The sequence below is a fragment of the Phyllobates terribilis genome, unplaced genomic scaffold (genome assembly GCF_046119375.1).
Source record: "Phyllobates terribilis strain yellow unplaced genomic scaffold, ASM4611937v1 Scaffold_43__1_contigs__length_10536358, whole genome shotgun sequence".
NCBI lineage: Eukaryota > Metazoa > Chordata > Amphibia > Anura > Dendrobatidae > Phyllobates > Phyllobates terribilis.
The window spans coordinates 10098434-10111827 of NW_027362803.1; positions in this window are offsets into that span (position 1 = coordinate 10098434).

Sequence of the window (13394 nt, forward strand, 5' to 3'; positions counted from 1 at the left end):
GTCATGGGGGCCCCAAATACATGGCGCATGTCATGGGGGCCCCAAATGCATGCCGCATGTCAAGGGGGCCCCAAATTTTTGCCTCATGTCATGGGGGCCCCACATGCATGCTGGTTGTCATGGGGGACCAAATGCATGGCGCATGTTATGGGGGCCCCACGTGCATGCCGCTTGTCTTAGGGGCCCCAAGTACGTGCCGCATAATGGGGTCCCACATGCATGGTGCGTGTCATGGGGGCCCCACATGCATGCCGCATGTCATGACATGCGGCATGCATGTGGGACCCCCATGACACGTGGCATGCATGTGGCCCCCAAATTCATGCTGCATGTCATGGGGGCCCCAATTGCATGACCCATGTTATGGAGGCTGCACATGCATGCCACATTTCATGGGGGCCACAAATGCATGCCGCATGTCATTTGGGCCCCAAAAGTATGCTGCATATCATGGGGGGCCCCAAATACGTGCCGCATGTCATGAGGGCCCCACATGCATGGCGCATGTCATGGGGGCCCCAAATGCATGCCGCATGTTATGGGGGCCGCAAATATGTGCTGCATGTCATGTGGGCCCCAAATATGTGCCAAATGTCAAGAGGGCCCCACATGAATGTCGCGTGTCATGGGAGCCCCAAATGCTTGCCGCATGTCATTTCGTCCCCACATGCATGCCACAGGTCATGGGGGACCCACATACATGCCGCGTGTCATGGGAGCCCCAAATGCATGCCCCCATTCATGGGGGCACCACGTGCATGCCGCATGTCATGGGGGCCCCAAATGCATACCGCATGTCATGGGGGCCCCAAATGCATGCCGCATGTTATGGGGGCCCTAAATGTATGCCGCATGTCATGGCAGCCCCAATACGTGCCACATGTCATGGGGGCCCCACGTGCATGCCGCATGTCATGGGTGCCCCACATGCATGCCTCATGTCATGGGGGCTCCAAATGCATGCCTCATGTCATGGCGTCCCCAAAGGCATGCCTCATGTCATGGGGGCCCCACATGCATGCCACATGTCATAGTGGCCCCACATGCATGCCACGTGTCAAGGGAGCCCCAAATGAATGTCGCATGTCAAGGGGGCCCCATGTGCATGCCGCATGTCATGGGGACCCACATGCATGCAGCATGTCATGGAGGCCCCATGACATGCGACAAGCATTTGGGCCCCACATGCATGCCGCATGCCATGGCCCCGCCAAATGCATGCCGCATGTCATGGGGGCCCCACATGCATGCCGCATGTCATGGGGGCCCAAATGCTTGCCACATGTCATGGGGGCCCCAAATGCATGCCGCATGTCTCAGGTACCCCAAATGCATGCAGCATGTTATGCATGCCCCAAATGCATGCCGCAAGTCATGGGAGCCCAAATGCATGCCGCATGTCATGGGGGCCCCACATGCATGCCGCATGTCATGGGGGCCCCAAATGCATGCCGCATGTCATGGGGGCCCCACGTGCTTGGCGCAAGTCATGGGTGCCCCACATGCATGACGCATGTCATCGGGGCCCCAAATGCATGCCACATGTCATAGGGGCCCCACATGCATGACGCATGTCATGGGGGCCCCACATGCATGCCGCATGTCAAGGGGGTCCCACATGCATGCTGCATGTCATGGGGGCCCAAATGCTTGCCTGCATGTCATGGGGGCCCCACATGCATGCCGCATGTCATGGGGCCCAAAAGCTTGCCGCATGTCATGGGGGCCATAAATGCATGCCGCATGTCATGGGAGCCCCACATGAATGTCGCATGTCAAGGAGCCCCAACGTGCATGCCGCATGTATTGGGGGCCCAAATTCATGCCGCATGTCATGAGGGCCCTGCATGCATGCCACATGTCATGGGGGCCCCGCAGGCATTCCGCATGTCATGGGGGCCCCAAATGCATGCCGCATGTCATGGGGCCCAAAAGCTTGCCGCATGTCATGGGGGCCATAAATGCATGCCGCATGTCATGGGAGCCCCACATGAATGTCGCATGTCAAGGGGGCCCAACGTGCATGCCGCATGTATTGGGGGGCCCAAATTCATGCAGCATGTCATAGGGGCCCCACATGCATGGCGCATTTCATGGGGGCCCCACTTGCATGCAGCATGTAATCTGGCCCCCCAAATGGATGCCGCATGTCATAGGGGCCCCACATGCATGCCGCATATCATGGGGGCCCCAAATGCATGCAGCATGTCATAGTGGCCCCACGTGCATATAACATGTCATGGGGGACCCACATGCATGCCGCATGTCATGGGGGCCCCACATGCATGCCGCATGTCATGGGGGCCCCACATGCATGCCGCATGTCATGGGGGCCCAAATGCATGACGCAGGTCATGAATGCTCCACGTGCATGCCGCATGTAATGGGGCCCCCAAATTCATGTTGCATGTCATAGGGGCCCCACGTGCATTCCGCATGTCATGGGGGCACCACTTGCATGCAGCATGTAATGGGGGATCCAAATGTATGCCGCATGTCATGGGGGTCCCACATGCATGCCGCATGTCATGGGGGCCCACATGCATGCCGCATGTCATGGGGGCACCACTTGCATGCAGCATGTAATGGGGGATCCAAATGCATGACGCATGTCAAGGGGGCCCCACGTGCATGCCGCATGTCATGGGGACCCACATGCATGCCGCATGTCATGGAGGCCCCCATGACATGCGACAAGCATTTGGGCCCACATGCATGCCGCATACCATGGGGCCCCCAAATGCATGCCGCATGTCATAGGGGCCCCACGTGCATTCCGCATGTCATGGGGGCACCACTTGCATGCAGCATGTACTGGGGGATCCAAATGTATGCCGCATGTCATGGTGGTCCCACATGCATGCCGCATGTCATGGGGGCCCACATGCATGCCGCATGTCATGGGAGCCCCACATGCATGCCACATGTCATGGGGGCCCCAAATGAATGTTGCATGTCAAGGGGGCCCCACATGCATGCCGCATGTCATGGGGACCCGACATGCATGCCGCATGTCATGGGGGCCACATGCATGCCGCATGTCTCAGGTACCCCAAATGCATACAGCATGTTATGCATGCCGCATGTCATGGGGGCCCCACATGCATGCCGCATGTCATGGGGGCCCCAAATACATGCCGCATGTCATGGGGTCCCCAAATGCATGCCGCATGTCATGGGGGCCCCACATGCATGACGCATGTCATGGGGGCCCCACATGCATGACGCATGTCACGGGGGCCCCACATGCATGACGCATGTCATGGGAGCCCCACAAGAATGTCGCATGTCAAGGGGGCCCCACGTGCATGCCGCATGTCATGGGGATACCAAATGCATGCCGCATGTCATGGGGCCATAAATGCATGCCGCATGTCATGGGGGCCCCACGTGCATGCCACATGTCATTGGGGGCCCAAATGCATGACGCATGTCATGGATGCTCCACGTGCATGCCGCATGTTATGGGGCCCCCAAATTCATGTTGCATGTCATAGGGGCCCCACGTGCATTCCGCATGTCATGGGGCCCACAAATGCATGCCGCGTGTCATAGGGGCCCCACATGCATGGCGCATTTCATGGGGGCCCTACATGCATGCCGCATGTCATGGGGGCCCAAAATGCATGCCTCATGTCATGGGGGCCCCAAATGCATGCCGCATGTCATAGTGGTTTCAAAATGCATGCTGCATGTCATGAGGGGCCACGTGCATGCCGCAAGTCATGGGGGCCCCAAATGCATGCCACATATCATGGGGGCCCCACGTGCATGCTGCATATATTGGGGTGCCCCAAATGCATGCCACATGTCATGAGGGCCCCGCTTGCATGCCGCATGTCATTGGGGCCCCGCAGGCATTCCGCATGTCATGGGGGCCCCACGTACATGCTGCATGTCATTGGGGCCCCACGTGCTTGCCGCATTTAATGGGGGACGCAAATGCATGCATGCCGCATGTCATTGGGGCCCCGCAGGCATTCCGCATGTCATGGGGGCCTCACGTGCATTCCGCATGTCATGGGGGCCCCACGTACATGCTGCATGTCATGGGGCCCCCCAAATGCAGGCCGCATGTCACAGGGGTCCCACATGCATGCCACATGTCATGAGGGCCCCACGTGCATGCCGCATGTCATAGGGGCCCCACGTGCATGCCGCATGTCATGGGGGCCACACATGCATGCCGCATGTCATGGGGGATCCAAACTCATGCTGCATGTCATTGGGGCCCCAAGCGTATGCCGCATGTCATGGAGGCCCCATGTGCATGCCACATGTAATGGGGGCCACAAATGCATGCGGCATGTCATAGGGGCCCCACGTGCATGCCGCATGTCTCGGGCACCCCAAATTCATGCCGCATGTCATAGGGGCCCCACGTGCATGGCGCAAATCATGGGTGCCCCACATGCATGCCGCATGTCATCGGGGCCCCAAATGCATGCCGCATGTCATAGGGGCCCCACATGCATGCCGCATTTCATGGGGGACCCAAATGCATGCTGCATGTCATGGGGGCCCCAAATGCATGCCGCATGTCATGGGCCCCCCAAATGCATGCAGCATGTCTTGGTGCCCACAAATGCATGCCGCATGTCATAGGGGCCCCACATGCATGGCGCATTTCATGGGCCCCCCACATGCATGCGCATGTCATGGGGCCTCAAATGCGTGCCGCATGTCATGGGGGCCCCAAATGCATACCGCATGTCATGGGGGCCCACATGCATGCCGCATGTCATGGGGGCACCACTTGCATGCAGCATGTAATGGGGGCACCACTTGCATGCAGCATTTAAAGGGGGATCCAAATGCATGACGCATGTCAAGGGGGCCCCACGTGCATGCCGCATGTCATGGGGACCCACATGCATGCCGCATGTCATGGAGGCCCCCATGACATGCGACAAGCATTTGGGCCCCACATGCATGCCGCATGTCATGGGGCCCCCAAATGCATGCCGCATGTCATGGGGGCCCAAATGCATGCCACATGTCATGGGGGCCCAAATGCATGCCGCATGTCATGGGGGCCCAAATGCTTGCCGCATGTCATGGGGGCCATAAATGGATGCCGCATGTCATGGGAGCCCCACATGCATGCCACATGTCATGGGGGCCCCAAATGAATGTTGCATGTCAAGGGGGCCCCATGTGCATGCCACATGTCATGGGTGCCCCACATGCATGCATCATGTCATGGAGGCCCCATGACATGCGACAAGCATTTGGGCCCCACATGCATGCCGCATGCCATGGGCCCCCCAAATGCATGCCGCATGTCATGGGGGCCCCACATGCATGCCGCATGTCATGGGGGCCCAAATGCTTGCCACATGTCATGGGGGCCATAAATGCATGCCGCATGTCATGGGGGCCCCAAATGCATGCCGCTTGTCTCAGGTACCCCAAATGCATGCAGCATGTTATGCATGCCCCAAATGCATGCCGCATGTCATGGGAGCCCAAATGCATGCCGCATGTCATGGGGGCCCCACATGCATGCCGCATGTCATGGGGGCCCCACGTGCTTGGCGCAAGTCATGGGTGCCCCACATGCATGACGCATGTCATCGGGGCCCCAAATGCATGCCGCATGTCATAGGGGCCCCACATGCATGACGCATGTCATGGGGGCCCCACATGCATGACGCATGTCATGGGGGCCCCACATGCATGACGCATGTCATGGGGGCCCCACATGCATGCCGCATGTCATGGGGGCCCAAATGCTTGCCGCATGTCATGGGGGCCAGAAATGCATGCCGCATGTCATATGGGGCCCCACATGCATGGCGCATTTCATGGGGGCCCTACATGCATGCCGCATGTCATAGTGGCCCCAAATGCATGCTGCATGTCATGAGGGGCCCACGTGCATGCCGCATGTCATGGGGCCCCAAATGCATGGCTCAAGTCATGGGGGCCCCAAATGCATGCCACATATCATGGGGGCCCCACGTGCATGCTGCATATATTGGGGGCCCCAAATGCATGCCACATGTCATGAGGGCCCCGCTTGCATGCCGCATGTCATTGGGACCCCACAGGCATTCCGCATGTCATGGGGGCCTCACGTGCATTCCGCATGTCATGGGGGCCCAACGTGCATGCCGCATGTATTGGAGTCCCCAACTGCATGCCGCATATCATGGGGCCCCACATGCATGCCACATGTCATGGGGGCCCCACATGCTTGCCGCATTTCATGGGGGACCCAAATGCATGCATTCCGCATGTCATTGGGGCCCCGTAGGCATTCCGCATGTCATGGGGGCCTCACGTGCATTCCGCATGTCATGGGGGCCCCACGGACATGCTGCATGTCATGGGGGCCCCACGTGCATGCCTCATGTCACGGGGGTCACAAATGTATGCCGCATGTCATGGGGGCCCCACGTGCATGGTGTTTGTGTTATTAAAGAAAAAAAAAATTTAAGGGCTGGCTAGAGGCAGCCGTGGACACACGATAGCCAGCCCTCATGGTGTTTGTGTTATTAAAGAAAAAAAAAATTGGGGGGCTGGCTAGAGGCAGCCGTGGACACATGATAGCCAGCCCTCATGGTGTTTGTGTTATTAAAGAAAAAAAAAATTGGGGGGCTGGCTAGAGGCAGCCGTGAACACACGATAGCCAGCCCTCATGGTGTTTGTGTAATTAAAGAAAAAAAAAATTGGGGGGCTGGCTAGAGGCAGCCGTGAACACACGATAGCCAGCCCTCATGGTGTTTGTGTTATTAAAGAAAAAAAAATTGGGGGGCTGGCTAGAGGCAGCCGTGAACACAATGCTTCATTTCTGCATCGTGGTTACATAGCCTTAGTGTTATTAAAGCAAAAAAAATTTGAGAGTTGGCTATAGACATTATATGCCCAATATGAGGGCTGGCTGCAGGTAATCCAGGACAACCAGCAGCAAGCTCTCATGCTTGCGTGCACATTAGAAAGAGAAACATCGCCATCTGGTGTTTTTACAATCCTACAATAAAAAATTAAAAAGTTGGACAACATTGCCACCCGGTGGAGTTTCCTCAGAACACACTATGCCAAGAAAAAAGTCAATGAGGGCTGGCTATTGGTCAATCAGGTAAGTGATTTAGCCAGCTCTAATGTTACATTTTTTTGCATTTTTATTGCGTAGACCCCCTCAGGAGCGATATTTCAGGCCGCAGAGCGTGCAGTTTCGAGCAGAAATTTTGACTTAACCCTGAAAAAAATTTAGCGCATCCCACCGCGTGCGTAAGCGTCCCAAATGCCAAAAAACAAATTTCCCCCATCAGTCCCTATATATTACTATAGTACAGAAGGTCATACTACCATATTGACTCTTTAATCCAGTTCCAATGTATCAAGGTCAAGCCTGTTGCACAAATGCAACAAATGTTGCATTCCGGCAACAAAAGTCGGCCATCTTGTGTCCCGTTTGCAACAAAAGGTCAACTTTTGTTGCTTTTCGGCAACATTTCAGGTCAAGCCTGTTGCAAACGGGACACGAAGCCTCTGATTTTGACCAAAGGTGCACCTCATGGGGCTCCACGTGCATACCGCATGTCATGGGGCCCCACGTGCATGACGCATGTTATGGGTGCCCCAAATGCATGCCGCATGTCATGGGGGCCAAAAATGAATGCCACATGTCATGGGGGCCACACGTGCATGACACATGTCATGGGGGCTCCACGTGCATGCCACATTTCATTGGGGGCCCAAATGCATGCTGCATGTCAGAGGCCACAAATGCATGCTGCATGTCATGGGGCCCCACATGCATGCCCCATGTCTTGGGGGCCTCAAATGCATGCTGCACGTGATGGGGGACCCAAATGCATGGCACATGTCATGGTAGCCGACACGCATGCTGCATGTCATGGGGGCCCCAAATACGTGCCACATGTCATGGGGGCCCCACATGCATGGTGCATGTCATAGGGGCCCCACATGCATGCCGCATGTCATGGGGGCCTCAAATGTATGCTGCATGTCATGGGGGCCCCAAATGCATGCCGCATGTCATGGGGTCCCCACATGCATTCCGCATGTCATGGGGGCTCTACATCCATGCCGCATGTCATGAGGGCACCAAGTGCATGCCGCATGTCATGGGGGCCCCAAATGCATGCCGCATGTCATGGGGGCTCCAAATGAATGCCGCATGTCATGGGGGCCCCAAATGCATGCCACGTGACATGGGGGCCCCACGTGCTTGACGCTTGTCATTTGGGCCCCACATGCATGACGCATGTCATGCTGGCCCCAAATGCATTCTACATATCATGGAGGTCCCACGTCCATGCCGCATGTCATGGGGGCCCCAAATGCAAGCCGCCTGTCATGGGGGCCAAAAAAGCATTCCGCATGTCAAGGGGACCCCAAATGCATGCCTCATGTGATGGGGGCCCCAAATGCATGCTGCGTGTCTTGGGAACCCCAAATGCATGTCGCATGTCATGTGGCCCCACGTGCATGCCGCATGTCATGGGGACCCATGTGCATGCCGAATGTCATGGGGGTACCACGTGCATGCCACATATCATGGGGTCCCCACATGCATGCCGCATGTCATGGGGGCCCCAAATGCAAAGTGCATGTCATGGGGGCCTCACGTGCATACCGCATGTCATGGGGACCCCCAAAGCTTGACTCATGTCATGGGGGCCCCAAATGCATACTGCATGTCATGGGAGCTCCACATGCATGCCGCATGTCATGTGGCCCCACGTACATGCCGCATGTCATGGGGGCCCTAAATGCATGCAGCATGTCAAGGGGGCCCTAAATGCATGCCCCATGTCATGGGGGCCCCACGTGCATGCCGCAAGTCATGGGGGCCCAAATGCATGCCACATTTCATAGGGGCCACAAATGCCTGCCGCATTTCATGGGGGCCCCACGTGCATGCCGCATGTCATGGCGTCTCCACTTGCATGCCGCATTTATTGGTTGCCCCTCATGCATGCCGCATGTCAAGGGTACCCCAAATGCATGTTACATGTCAGGGGGGGCCCCAAATGCATGCCGCATGTCATGGGGGCCCCAAATGCATGCCACATGTCATCGGGACCCCAAATACTTGCCACATGTCAGGGGGCCCCACATGCATGCCGCATTTCATGGGTGCCCCACATGCATGCCGCATTTCATGGGGGCCCCAAATGCATGCCCCATGTCATGGGGAGCCCACGTGCATGCTGCATGTCATGGGGTCCCCAAATGCATGCCGCATGTCATGGGGTCCCCAAATGCATGCCGCATGTCAAGGGGGCCCCAAGTGTATGCCGCATGTCATGGGGGCCCCACGTTCATGCCGCATGTCATGGGGGACCAAATGCATGCCGCATGTCATGAGGGCCCCAAATGCATGCCGCATGCCATGGGGGCCACAACTATGTGCTGCATGTCATGGGGGCCCCACATGCATGCCGCGTGTCATGGGGTCCCCACTTGCATTCCGAATGTCATGGGGGCCCCACATGCATGCCGCATGTCATCAGGGCCATACATGCATGACTCGTGTCATGGGGGCCCCAAACGCATGCCGCTTTACATGTGGGCCCTAAATGTATTCCGCATGTCATGCGGGCCCCAAATAAGTGCCACATGTCAGGGGGCTCCACATGCATGCCGCATATCATGGGTGCCCCACATGCATGCCACATTTCATGGGGGCCCCAAATGCATGCCCCATGTCATGGGGGGCCCACGTGCATGCCGCATGTCATGGGGTCCCCAAATGCATGCCGCATGTCATAGGGGCCCCACGTGCATGCCTCATGTCATGGGGGACCAAATGCATGTCGCATGTCATGGGGGCAACAAATACGTGCCGCATGTCATGAGGGCCCCACATGCATGGCGCATGTCATGGGGGCCCCAAATGCATGCCGCATGTCATGGGGGCCACAAATATGTGCCGCATTTCATGGGGGCCCAACGTGCATGCCGCATGTCTTTGGGCCCCAAATATTTGCTGCATGTCATGGGGGCCCCACATGCCTGCCATGAGTCATGGGGTCCCCACATGCATTCCGCATGTCATGAGGGCCCCACATGCATGGCGCAAGTCATCGGGGCCACACGTGCATGCCTCGTGTCATGGGGGCCCCAAACGCATGCCTCATTACACGGGGGCCCCAAGTGCATGCTGCATGTCCTGTGGACCCCAAATGCATGCCGCATGTCATGGGGACCCTAAATGTATGCTGCATGTCATGGGGGCCCAAAATACGTGCCACATATCAGGGGGCCCCACATGCATGCCGCATGTCATGGGTGCCCCACATGCATGCTGCATTTCATGGGGTCCCAAATGCATGCCCCATGTCATGGGGTGCCCACGTGCATGCCGCAAGTCATGGGGTCCCCAAATGCATGCCTCATGTCATGGGGTCCCTAAATGCATGCCGCATGTCAAGGGGGCCCCAAATGTATGCCGCATGTAATGGGGCACCACGTACATGACGCATGTCATGGGGGCCCCAAATACGTGCTGCATGTCATGAGGGCCCCACATGCATGGCGCATGTCATGGGGGCCCCAAAGGCATGCCGCATGTCATGGGGGCCACAAATATGTGCCGCATGTCATGGGGGCCCAACGTGCATGCCGCATGTCTTGGGGCCCCAAATATTTGCCGCAAGTCGTGGGAGCCCCACATGCATGCCACGTGTCATGGGGTCCCCACATGCATTCCGCATGTCATGGGGGTTCCACATGCATGCCGCATGTCATGGGGGCCCCATGTGCATGTCACATTTCATGGGGGCCCCAAATGTATGCCGCATGTCATGAGGGCCCCAAATGCATGCCGCATGTCATGGAGGCCCCAAATGTATGCCGCATGTCATGGGGGCCCCAAATACATGCCGCATGTCATGGGGGCCCCCGTGCGTGCCGCATGTCATGGGGGCCACAAATACATGTCGCATGTTTTGGGGCCCCCAAATACGTGCCGCATGTCATGGGGGCCCCACGTGCTTGCCGCATGTTATGGAGTCCCCAAATGCATGCCGCCTGTCATGGGGGCCCCACGAGCATGCCGCATTTCCTTGGGGACCCTAAATGCATGCTACATGTCAGGGGCTCCAAATGCTTGCTGCATGTCATGGAAGCCCCAAATACATGCCGCTTGTAATGGGGGCGCCAAATGCATGGCGCATGTCATAGGGGCCCCACATGCATGCCACATATCATGAGGGCAACACATGCATGCGCATGTAATGGGGGCCCCACATGCAAGCTGGGTGTTATTGGGGCCCAAATGCATGCCGCATGTCATGGGGGCCCCAAATACATGGCGCATGTCATGGGGGCCCCAAATGCATGCCGCATGTCAAGGGGGCCCCAAATTTTTGCCTCATGTCATGGGGGCCCCACATGCATGCTGGTTGTCATGGGGGACCAAATGCATGGCGCATGTTATGGGGGCCCCACGTGCATGCCGCTTGTCTTAGGGGCCCCAAGTACGTGCCGCATAATGGGGTCCCACATGCATGGTGCGTGTCATGGGGGCCCCACATGCATGCCGCATGTCATGACATGCGGCATGCATGTGGGACCCCCATGACACGTGGCATGCATGTGGCCCCCAAATTCATGCTGCATGTCATGGGGGCCCCAATTGCATGACCCATGTTATGGAGGCTGCACATGCATGCCACATTTCATGGGGGCCACAAATGCATGCCGCATGTCATTTGGGCCCCAAAAGTATGCTGCATATCATGGGGGGCCCCAAATACGTGCCGCATGTCATGAGGGCCCCACATGCATGGCGCATGTCATGGGGGCCCCAAATGCATGCCGCATGTTATGGGGGCCGCAAATATGTGCTGCATGTCATGTGGGCCCCAAATATGTGCCAAATGTCAAGAGGGCACCACATGAATGTCGCGTGTCATGGGAGCCCCAAATGCTTGCCGCATGTCATTTCGTCCCCACATGCATGCCACAGGTCATGGGGGACCCACATACATGCCGCGTGTCATGGGAGCCCCAAATGCATGCCCCCATTCATGGGGGCACCACGTGCATGCCGCATGTCATGGGGGCCCCAAATGCATACCGCATGTCATGGGGGCCCCAAATGCATGCCGCATGTTATGGGGGCCCTAAATGTATGCCGCATGTCATGGCAGCCCCAATACGTGCCACATGTCATGGGGGCCCCACGTGCATGCCGCATGTCATGGGTGCCCCACATGCATGCCTCATGTCATGGGGCTCCAAATGCATGCCTCATGTCATGGCGTCCCCAAAGGCATGCCTCATGTCATGGGGGCCCCACATGCATGCCACATGTCATAGTGGCCCCACATGCATGCCACGTGTCAAGGGAGCCCCAAATGAATGTCGCATGTCAAGGGGGCCCCATGTGCATGCCGCATGTCATGGGGACCCACATGCATGCAGCATGTCATGGAGGCCCCATGACATGCGACAAGCATTTGGGCCCCACATGCATGCCGCATGCCATGGCCCCGCCAAATGCATGCCGCATGTCATGGGGGCCCCACATGCATGCCGCATGTCATGGGGGCCCAAATGCTTGCCACATGTCATGGGGGCCCCAAATGCATGCCGCATGTCTCAGGTACCCCAAATGCATGCAGCATGTTATGCATGCCCCAAATGCATGCCGCAAGTCATGGGAGCCCAAATGCATGCCGCATGTCATGGGGGCCCCACATGCATGCCGCATGTCATGGGGGCCCCAAATGCATGCCGCATGTCATGGGGGCCCCACGTGCTTGGCGCAAGTCATGGGTGCCCCACATGCATGACGCATGTCATCGGGGCCCCAAATGCATGCCACATGTCATAGGGGCCCCACATGCATGACGCATGTCATGGGGGCCCCACATGCATGCCGCATGTCAAGGGGGTCCCACATGCATGCTGCATGTCATGGGGGCCCAAATGCTTGCCTGCATGTCATGGGGGCCCCACATGCATGCCGCATGTCATGGGGCCCAAAAGCTTGCCGCATGTCATGGGGGCCATAAATGCATGCCGCATGTCATGGGAGCCCCACATGAATGTCGCATGTCAAGGAGCCCCAACGTGCATGCCGCATGTATTGGGGGCCCAAATTCATGCCGCATGTCATGAGGGCCCTGCATGCATGCCACATGTCATGGGGGCCCCGCAGGCATTCCGCATGTCATGGGGGCCCCAAATGCATGCCGCATGTCATGGGGCCCAAAAGCTTGCCGCATGTCATGGGGGCCATAAATGCATGCCGCATGTCATGGGAGCCCCACATGAATGTCGCATGTCAAGGGGGCCCAACGTGCATGCCGCATGTATTGGGGGCCCCAAATTCATGCAGCATGTCATAGGGGCCCCACATGCATGGCGCATTTCATGGGGGCCCCACTTGCATGCAGCATGTAATCTGG